General features: G+C 49.3%; 1 protein-coding gene across 1 annotated transcript in view; it reads right to left on the reverse strand.

The window, feature by feature from the left end:
* The window catches only part of LONRF2 (LON peptidase N-terminal domain and ring finger 2), a gene marked incomplete at its 5' end in the record, with an annotated part of 35339 nt that overhangs the window by 24420 nt on the left and 827 nt on the right, over positions 1-10092 (reverse strand). The window lies entirely within an intron of this gene.

Consider the following 10092-nt stretch of genomic DNA (forward strand, 5'->3'; position numbering starts at 1 on the left):
TACCCGGCTCAGCGAGCGAGGTTAATCCCTTACGTAAGGGGTAGGCGCCCCACACAGGCCGCGGGCCCAGTCCTCCATGTGGGGCCTGCGCCACAAACGGCGGCAACGCCGGGCTCTGGCGCCCAAGGGCCCTTTCCTCAGCTGCTCTAACAAGATAAAACCTCCTCCTGCAGACTGTGTTTCTCAAAGCTGTGACTAGTTGGGGTTTTTTTTTTCCCTCTTCTCTCTCAATCTTCATCTCTGCAAGACAAAACTGACTGATAGTATTTGTGAAGGCAACTGTGGTCAGGGAGCAGATGTAACTGCTATAAATTCCCAAGGCAGCCCCAAACCAACGCCTTCTCTTCACCTATACGTAGAAACAGATGCCGTTACCACCAAAGCGCTCTGGCATGACTGACTCACACTGAAAAGCTAGGCTGCTGGCTCATGCAAGACTTGGCTTTCACCTCTACAGGAGAGACCCAAGCATGGAGTGAGAGMGCCCTGCCACAGGCTGCCCAGGGAGGCTGTGGAGACTCCTTCTTTGGAGATCTTCCAAACCTGCCTGGATGCCACCCTGTGCCCCATGCTCTGGGTGTCCCTGCTGGAGCAGGGGGTTGGACGAGATGGTCTCCAGAGGTTCCTTTTGGCCTCAGCCATTCCATGAGGTAAAATGGCAGACACCCACTCCCACCGGGGGAGACAAGTTATGGTCACCACGTGTCTGTCAGAGCTGAAGCTGCAGCCCCCTCTCTCCCTGCCTCTCGCTGCCTGCCCCTGTGGCACCCTCACCTAGATACCTTCTCATCTGGGGCAAAGGGAGACTTCACGAGATACTCCCTTGCGTCACCACATCAGCCAAAGAGCACAGTTGACAGTCGAGCCTCACCTTTCTGAAGAATACACAGCATTTTGAGCAAATAAACATCTATCTAGACCTCCACTCTTTGCATATTCCTGCTCTGAGAGCGTATGGTATTTGCATTTTGCTGTGCAGACATAGAAAACTTAAAAATACATATTTTTGTGTGTGCTTGCAAAATGCTTTGGATTCCCCGTGGCTTTACTTCAGGCTCACTGCATAGGTCCTCAGCTAGGAAGCYCCGTATATTATTTAACATTTATTATTTAAATATTAAGTATTTAGCTATTTAAATAAACGCAGACTGTTATCACCATACCTAATCACTGCCCTTATGATTACCCAAGACAGTGCAAAAGATGCTGCRGGAAGAAAAGCTGCTATGAAGAAAAGCAGAAGTAACTTAATGGCCCCACTTTCTTTCTGATTACACCTCTAGCCTAGTGAGGCAAAGGCACAGCAGACTGCTTACATTAACTTACGTTTGGTCTGCAGCCCCACTGCYGTAAAACCAAAAGCAACTGGTGTTAACAAACCAGTTACGTGAGGGTAAGAGTCTTCAATTCAAGAACGTCCTAATACACAGCTAAATATTTAATACTGTATCAGAACTAGGGTATCTTGCTAAACAGCAGGTACTGAGGCTGTCCCAAAACAAGCAACCTAGGAACCAAAGAAAGACCACACATTAAGCAGGTTTCCAAACATGAGTGTGGAAACCTGCACAGATATTCATGAGCCTCTGGTCGCAAAGCAGCTCCAGGGCAGCTTGTGCCTCACAGCTGGGCACAAGCATCCACTGTATCTGCCTCTTATCACAGCTGTCAATGCCAGTTTACAGCTAGACACTCCATCATGCTATGATTTTACACACGATAATTTAGTCACCCTTCCTGTCACGATCAGTAAACACAATACATTTCTACCAGTCACTATAACCATTCCCCCTCCCCCCCCTTCCAGTTCAAGCTTATTTCAGCCTGGAACTTCAGGCTTTTAATTTACTCATCTTGCAGGAAGTTGTGAAAAACGCCTGCTTGCTTCTCAGCTACTGCCCTATTGCTTTTGTTCTTAYGTATCACAACTTACTCAACACTTCTGAAAAGGAAAGAGTGGTGGAGCAGCCTACTAATTTTCAGATTAAGATGTCAGAGTCAGTTCTAYAAACATCTCCTTCCAAAATCCAAAGCCACCCGGTTAAACCTTCTCTCAGCAAAATTAAAAAGAGAATATGCTGTTTGAAGAGAATTCAGCAATCCTAGRGAAACAGCTGTACCTACCTAAGAGAAATTTTCTGAAGCTGTTCAATTATTTATAGTATATTATATCTGGATGACATACTCAGACAAAAAAAAAGAAAAAAGCACTTCTGCTTTAACTTTACATAATTAAGTTACATAAGCAATGTAACCACCTAAAAAAAAAAGGCAAATAAAATGGGAGAAATTCCACAAAAAGACTCCAAAAGCCAGAGGTAGCTTATAGCTCTGCATGGAACACAGGGTGGATCTGGATGTCTGTGTGCGACTCATGCAGCCCATGGTCTTGCAGATCCACAAAGCTGCTGCTTCCTACAGCACCAACCAAGAGGGGAAAAAGTTTGAGAGCTCCAACAGCGGGATCAGAGTTTTAAGTGCTTTACAAATCGGGAGTACTGCAAGCTCCAGCTCTAAAGTGCTCTGTTTCCATKAGTGTCATATGGGAAGTATTTACTACTGTTTTTTTAAGCACTAGCTGAGTTTGAGGGGAAAAAAAAAAAAGGTTAAATGGAACAGAAGTTAGTAAAATACATTATGCAAAAATAACACTCAAACTACTGCAGCAGTCTCTAGGTAACCTTAATTCCCACTCCACTGTTTACACGTTTTACATACGCAAAACTGAAAAATCAAATTCCAAGAGATAGTGTTACAAAAGATGAGAAAGTTTCTTGACTAGCAGAAATCCTCTAACAAAAACAGCACCTGCTTTTTTTTTTGTAGCATGTGCTATACAGACATAATTTGGTTTAAAGTGATAATAATAAAAACATGCAGTCAAAGCTTTTGCTCTGGGAGTTAACATGTTTTGTCTCTTCCTGCGAGTTATCGCAAAGGCAGCACCTCTCATCATTCAGAAGCCRTTTTTAATTTATTCACTGAAAAATTAATTATTCTTTTGATCAGAGCAGYTGAACCGTTTGCCATTCCAACAGTTGTCTATGAGAGGGGGGTGKTTTTTTGTTTGTTTTTAAAGGGCTGATGCAAAAGCAAGAGATTCACTTCTTAAAACTGGAAACAGGAAAGAAATGAAGGAAGACCAAGTCAACCTCTACTATAGGAGAAAATCAACTTATTCCTGATACCTTTCTCCTTTCCTAGGAAAAGCAGAGGCTACCAGGATGGCCTAATGCACATAATTCACCTGTAGGGCTCTGGCACACCTCTCGCCGTCTTCTTCCAACAACAAATCACCAGTGCAAGGAGCATAGACCCTAAAACACGTGTGCATTCCTCAGTTATCCTTACGAAATACTTAAGCACAGCCAGCTTTCTGGTGAGAATTCAGCAGTTTCCCCTTGCAGATGGGCTCAGTAGCTTCTTTGCTTCTCCTGACCTTAGCCCATGATTAACACAGAAAGACCTTTCCCTTTGCCGGTTCTGCAGCAGGACAGCACTCCCRGTGGAGCATCCCTTCCCAGAAAGGGGCGACAGCACAACCAGCTCACTGAGAAACTCATCTTTTTTCACCCCCTGTTATCCAGAGCAACTCAGGAGCAAACTTGGAAGGAAAACAGCCCTCAAAATAATTCTGGGGACAGAGCAAAACTGTCCCCAGTTATAGCCTATATTTATTTTAACTTTTCAGTGGAAATACCTGGCTTTGCCTGGGGAATGCTTTGCTGGAAGTTCAGCTATGTCAATGCTTCACCCAGAAGCAGTATGCTCCTACAACTTGGCATTCAAAGGGCAGGAAAAACAGGAACTGTTGCTCTTGAATCCACTTGCATGAAAACAAAACTTAACATAAGACAGACTGTGGCTTTAACAATCTGAGTGCCAGTACAGAAGGTCCAAACACACAGCAAGCCACACACTTTTTATTCATAACAATATTTTTTTTCCTATTTAATGATCACTGGTACAAAAGAACACCCATCCATTCATTAGAYATCAGCAACAGCACAGGGCCCCCGCTCTGTTAACAGACCTTCAARTTTAGAAAAGGACGACCTCACACTAAACCTGAATTTCAGAACATGCCAATTATTCAGCAAGCTAAGGTTAAGCTCCAGAACCTGCATTTTTCTCAACAAAATTAGTTTGCAATCCAGCAGTAGTAAGTGCAGATATTCATCCTTTGATCTGATGTGAAGTCAAAGGAAGACGGGGGGGGAGGCAGAAGAGAAAATGAGCACATGAATTACCACCTACCTAGCCAGTACAGTAGGAAGAGCAGAACTGCATTTGAATGCGCAGAGAGCAATGCAAACAACTGCACACAGACCTGCTGAGACAAAACAGAACAAGAGAGCCACAGGCAGCCCACAGATACTCAGCGCTGAGGCAGAAAGGTGCCCTCATGCTGGTGCTGCAGCAGTTCCTGGGAGGGTCAGCGAGTCCCCTGCTGCTCCGGGCCCCGGGGATGCCATGCGCATCCCCTACACGTGCACAAGGTCGGGCTACAGCAACACGGAGCCAGCCACAGCATGGCATGGGAAACAGCAGCAGGCACCAGGCAGGTGGAAACCAGCCCCGACCTGCTGTGCTCAAAGGCTACGTCTGCATGACAGCAAGATGCACTTGGGCCTGATCCATTCTCCTCATCTGCTTTCTTTTTTTCCCCTCCCTCTCTTTTCTTGTCTCCTGCCTCCTGGCCTTCCCCGACTCCCACCTTAATTGAATTYAATTTCTGGGGGTGCCCTGATGAAGCCCTGCCAAGGGGCAGGAGGCTCGGGGTTCCCCACTGCAGGGGACACTCCAGAGAGCCCCACCAGCACCCAGCTGTCACACCAAGGTCAGCGCCACCTCTTCCTTGTGCTCCACCACGGGCAAGATACTGCAGACCAACGCGTCTCCTTGCTTTGCAAGTCTCCTCGCTTTGGCCCCTTTCCCTGTGYCACAGATCCACTGAGGTTGGAAGGCACCTCTGGAGAACATCTAGTCCAAGCCCCTGACACACACAGGATCACCCAAAGCATGATGCCCAGGACTGTGTTTAGACACTGTCCCAGGTTCCGAGCATCTCCAAGGGTGGAGACTCCACAACCTCCCTGAGCAACCTGTTCCAGAGCTGCTGTCTGCATGGACAAGAATTAAATTCAGGTGAATCTCCCTGCGCTTCCGTCTGTGCCTGCTGCCTCTTGTTCTGTCACGGGCCACCACTGTAAAAAGAGTCTGGTCCCTCCTTGTGACACCTTCCCTAAAAGTGTTTTACACATTGATAAGATCCCTCTCAGTCTCCTATTTTCTAGGCCAAACAGGCCCAGCTCTGTCAGCTTCTCGTCACAGGAGAGCTGCTCCAGCCCCTGACCATCTTTGCAGCCCTTTGCTGGGCCCTCTCCAGCAGCTCCACATCCCTCTTGTTCTAGGCAGCCCAACACAGGACACCTATTCCAGATGCCAGGTCTTTCACATGGATCTGGCTCCTGCCCCCTCATTGCCAGCTGCGCAGTTGAACCTCAGCAGTGTCAGGGAGTTTTATCTTCCAGCGTCTTACTGAGAACCACCAGGGGAAAACAAAAACAAAACAACACACAGAAACCGGGCAATTGGAGCAGTTATTTCCAMCAGCTATGCCCCCTGCCAGGAGAAACCTATTTCTGCTTAAGCTGGCACAGCAGGCTCAGACTCCCAGCAGCCACACGCAAGACCTACGCCATGTTCCCTTTCACTTCCACACCACGGCGTTGAAAATAATAACAATAATCTCGGAGGAGGGAGAGAGGAAGGGAAAGAAAGCGGGGGCTGCATGGCAACGTGGGGGCGAGAAGAGGGAGGGGAAAAAGAGAGACCACCTGTGTGCAGATCAGAAATAAACGGGGCCACTCAGCGGGATGCGACGTTGCTGGTGCCCAGAGCGCGGCACCCGTGGCGCGGGGCAGCCTCTGAGGGACGGGGACCCTCAGAGGGCCGTGGGGTTAGGGCCACATCGCGCCGCCTTCGGGCTCACCCTCAGCAAAGGCACGGGGTGCGAACGGACCCTCAGCACCAGAAGGGGCACACGGAGGAACAGGAGCTGACGGAAGGAGTCACCAGCGCCCAATGTCCCTTACATTCTGCACGCCGGTTTGCTCACCAGCGGGCTCTCAGCCCGAGAGGCGCCCAGGCTCCTCGAGATCTGCACAGCATCTAATTTTAAAGMCAACAGACTAGCTTGAAATGCACAACATGCTGTCTGCACCCGGCAGGATAATCTCTTTTTAGTTTGTCAACACCACTCCCCAAGGCTGAACTTTGCTTTCCGCCCCCTCCTGCAATACAGTCCTTAACCCTATGAAGCAACACACACCGCCTGGGAAAAGCCCTTCTCATTAGCTGCCCTATTAAGCAACAGCCACCTGCTACCTCTGTAATTGGGAACAGCTTTCTAGAGAAATCACAGTCCCAAAARTGCATTCCCAAAAGTTCTAGCTGACCTGCTCGTGGAATCAGAAAACCAGTTCTCCGATTTAAGACAGGAAAGTAGTTTTGAGGATGGCCTCGAGAATCCCACCTCATCTCCCACCTCTCAATGACGACTGTACCAAACAGCCATGGGCGAGAGACCCAAGCAATGCTGAGCATTGTAAGGCCTGAACAGGGTCAAGCTCAGCGCAGAGAAACCTGGCTAGAAACAAGGGCTTCCTTTCTAGCGGCCTCACATGCCACGTTGCTTGCAAGCTGTGGTAACCAGACACCTTGCCCTAATGGGGAATTTATTCCAATGTCYAAGAGAGTGAAGAACAAGTGACTGCTGTAAATCATGGAGAGCACCAAGGTGTGGATACTTCAACAGGACTGGAAGGATCAAATGATAGAACTAAGTAAAAAGATATATTTATACACACACAGACTCTCATAGTACAGTAAATCTGCAGACATGCAGATTTACTCTCTATGTAGATCACACTGCAGATGTGAGGGTTTAATGACACAGGATGAGCAGATTTACAGGCTGAAGCAATCTTTTCAAGACTGATTAGTACACCTGGAAACAGCCGACAACTTTCACATTTGAAGAGGTCTGTGCGCCTTAAATTAAGCAGCAGGCACTCCAAATGCTGCTGGAAACAAATAAAGGCTGCACAAAAGGCACACAAGGCAGCTTGCAGCAGACTTTAAACGCTGAAGCACCTCAAGAATTAACAGCAAGTTAGAAGACAAAAGGTCACCAACAACCAGAATGAGAAAATTGATCCCTAACTGGAAAACACGTTTTAATGTGACTGTAGTAGTCACACAGAGCCACCCGTAGCAGACAGCTCTCTGCTTCGCTCTCTTAAATGAAAAAAGAAGATGCACACCCCATTGGCTCTCAGTAATAATTCATAAGCATTTGAAAGGGAGGAGAGTGTCTTCTCTCAAATAAAAGGTCTTAAATGCCCAATACTAGAACATAAGTATTGGGCCAGACATTAGTACTTAAGAGGTAACTGAACAGGAAGAAAGCAATTGTGTTTCCTCTTTTTTTTTTTTTGCTTCTCCTATTTATTGTGATACATGGCTGGAAAGGAACCACAAAAACAACAGCAAGCCAAAAGGCAGAACCTGATGAGCACCTGGTAAAACTTGAAACAAGCATCACACTCTCTGACAGTGGTTTGAGCTACTGAGAAATCACAGGCTGTACATATGAAATAATAATTAAATAAAGGACAGTGTTTGGGACTGTTTGGGAGATGGTAGTTGTCTGCCCTTCAGCAACAGGGATTTGGATCTGCYACCAGGAAGTTAGGGCACGTTCTCAGCCTAGGGTTTTAGGCTTTCAGAAGCAAGCGAGATACCTGCTGGTGTTCCTGGCTAGCTTGGGGGAGCGCGGGGGGAGAGGAGGAAGTCRCATGAAGCAATTTCAGCCCTGTTTGCAGAACAAGGAGTTTCCGAACAGGTCCCAGCTCACTCTGCAGTCACGGAGGGCCAAACAGGGCCACCACCCACGAGGGGGATCCCTCAAGACCCTGAGGAGCTGCACAAAACTGCTGCAGGGACAGGGGATGGGCAGGAGGGGCTGCAAGGAGCTGTGAGCACATCTGGAGCCCTGAGCACATCTGGAGCCCTTCCAGCCTCCACACATAGGGCAGCAAGGAGTCACTGCAGCTGCACGGGGCATCCCTGAACCTTAGCACACGTAACCTGCAAAACAACTCTTAATAAATAAAAATCATGGCACTTTGTCACTTATTTCATTTACTAGATGCCACTTCCTCAGCAACAGGACTCTGGACCCAAGTTTCTTGGGAGACGGCACTACTTGGAAAGTCATGGCAGCCGGCAAGGAACTACATCACACCCCTTTCCTCCACCTTCCTTCCCGAGCTCTCTGTCCTGCCCTACTTTTCCAGGGATTACTTTGGCTCAGCCACGTAAGAGTTTTACCGAGGGCCTCGGCAGGGCTGCAAACTTGCCGTGCCCAATGCTCRAAGCGAAGGAAACAGCAGACCCAGCAGTGTCCGTGGCCAGCACCRGTCGCGAGTGGAGCCACGCGATGCCCTATCCACGACTCCCGCATTCCCGAGCCGCCTCGTGCAACCGTGACGGAAAATGCAACCACGGCAGGGATGAGCAGGAACAGTCTGCGGCCATCCGTAACGGGCAGCACACAATGAAAAAAATTCACAGCCATTTGCCCCCAGATGGAAAGCCAGGAACACAGGCAGCAGGTCTAGTCCAAGAGGAAAGGGGCTCCTCCATGCAAGGCAGAAACCCAGTTTCACAATTTCTCTTTTGCACTGCGTCTACCTAGATGAKAAGAGATCCAGCCGCGTGATTTTTGTTTCACGCTAGCGAGGCTTTTCCTCCCCCTTCCTCTCCGAGCCAGTTATCCAGCGCGGTCAGGCGGGAGGAATGGCAGGTCCCGGGGGATTTGCTGGGATCCTGGCTATTCATAGCTCGCCGCCTCTCCAGGCATTTGCGACGCTCCTTGTGCTGCGCCGCCCCCACGGCTCGCAAAGCCAGCGGGGAGAGGATGCACGAGCCTACTACGAGGCTACAACAGCGCGAGCAGGAGCCGCCCACGGCCCCAAACAAGCCCGTTTCATCCACCCGGGACCATCATCCATGGGGAAGGGAGGCAGGCTCGGAATCGAGCCCTGGCTTTTGGGGAGAAGACTTTGCGCTTGCAGTACTGGCGCCTCCTTACCCAGACCAGGCAGTGGGTCCCCAAAAGCGGGAGAGCAGAGTGACTATTCGGCACAGAACAGGACAAAAGGAAAACCTCCGTGAGCACCTACTCATGTTTTAATGCTGTAAGGGGGGGTATTCTGCACGGCTGCGTTTGCTCAAGGCGCCCCGGCTCACGGATCCGAGCCACGAGATGGTTTCCTCCGGGAAGCCCTAGCAAGGCTTAGCTGGAATACTATAGCGTATCCCTTCATTAAAGAAAAAAAAAAGAAAAAAAAAAAAAAGGAAAGATGGTCTCCCCGCAAATATGAACAAGGATTTTCTAGAAATACTGCATAATGAGTCATCGACTGCAGGCAGGCTAAAACGCAAGACACCTCCTGAGCGAGCACAAAAATAACAGCGAGGGCAAAAAATAGCAATTCGCTGCTCCAGAGAGCGGAGGGGAAAAAAGAAAAAAAAAAAAAAAAAAAAAAAAAGAAAGAAAAAGACACTCACAGGATTCATTCTCAAAACTTCGCACTCCTCTAACTTCCCTCCAAGCTCCAGCCCAGCCTCCCCACCCCGGCGAGCACCAGGAGGGGCATTTTCACAAATAGCATTCCCAAATAAAACCCAAAACAGGAATGAAACCTCCCTCATGGCTGCGAGCAGGGGTAGGAGACGGCGGAGGTGGAGGGGAGAGTGCACACTTTTTTTCCTGAATTTTCCCCTTTGTTCATTTCTCCGCCGCCGCCACCCCGCCCCCTCAGCCAGGGAGAAGAGGGGAAAACAGGGAGGAGGGAAGGCGGCCGAGAGGGGCGAGCAGGGCAGGAGGGAAGGCGGCCGAGAGGGGCGAGCAGGGAGCAGGAGGGAAGGCGGCCGAGAGGGGCGAGCAGGGAGCAGGAGGGAAGGCGGCCGAGAGGGGCGAGCAGGGAGCAGGGGGAAGGCGGCCGAGAGGGGCGAGCAGGG

Source organism: Nothoprocta perdicaria, unplaced genomic scaffold (assembly GCF_003342845.1).
Source record: "Nothoprocta perdicaria isolate Ctin4 unplaced genomic scaffold, notPer1 scaffold_163, whole genome shotgun sequence".
NCBI classification, from domain to species: domain Eukaryota; kingdom Metazoa; phylum Chordata; class Aves; order Tinamiformes; family Tinamidae; genus Nothoprocta; species Nothoprocta perdicaria.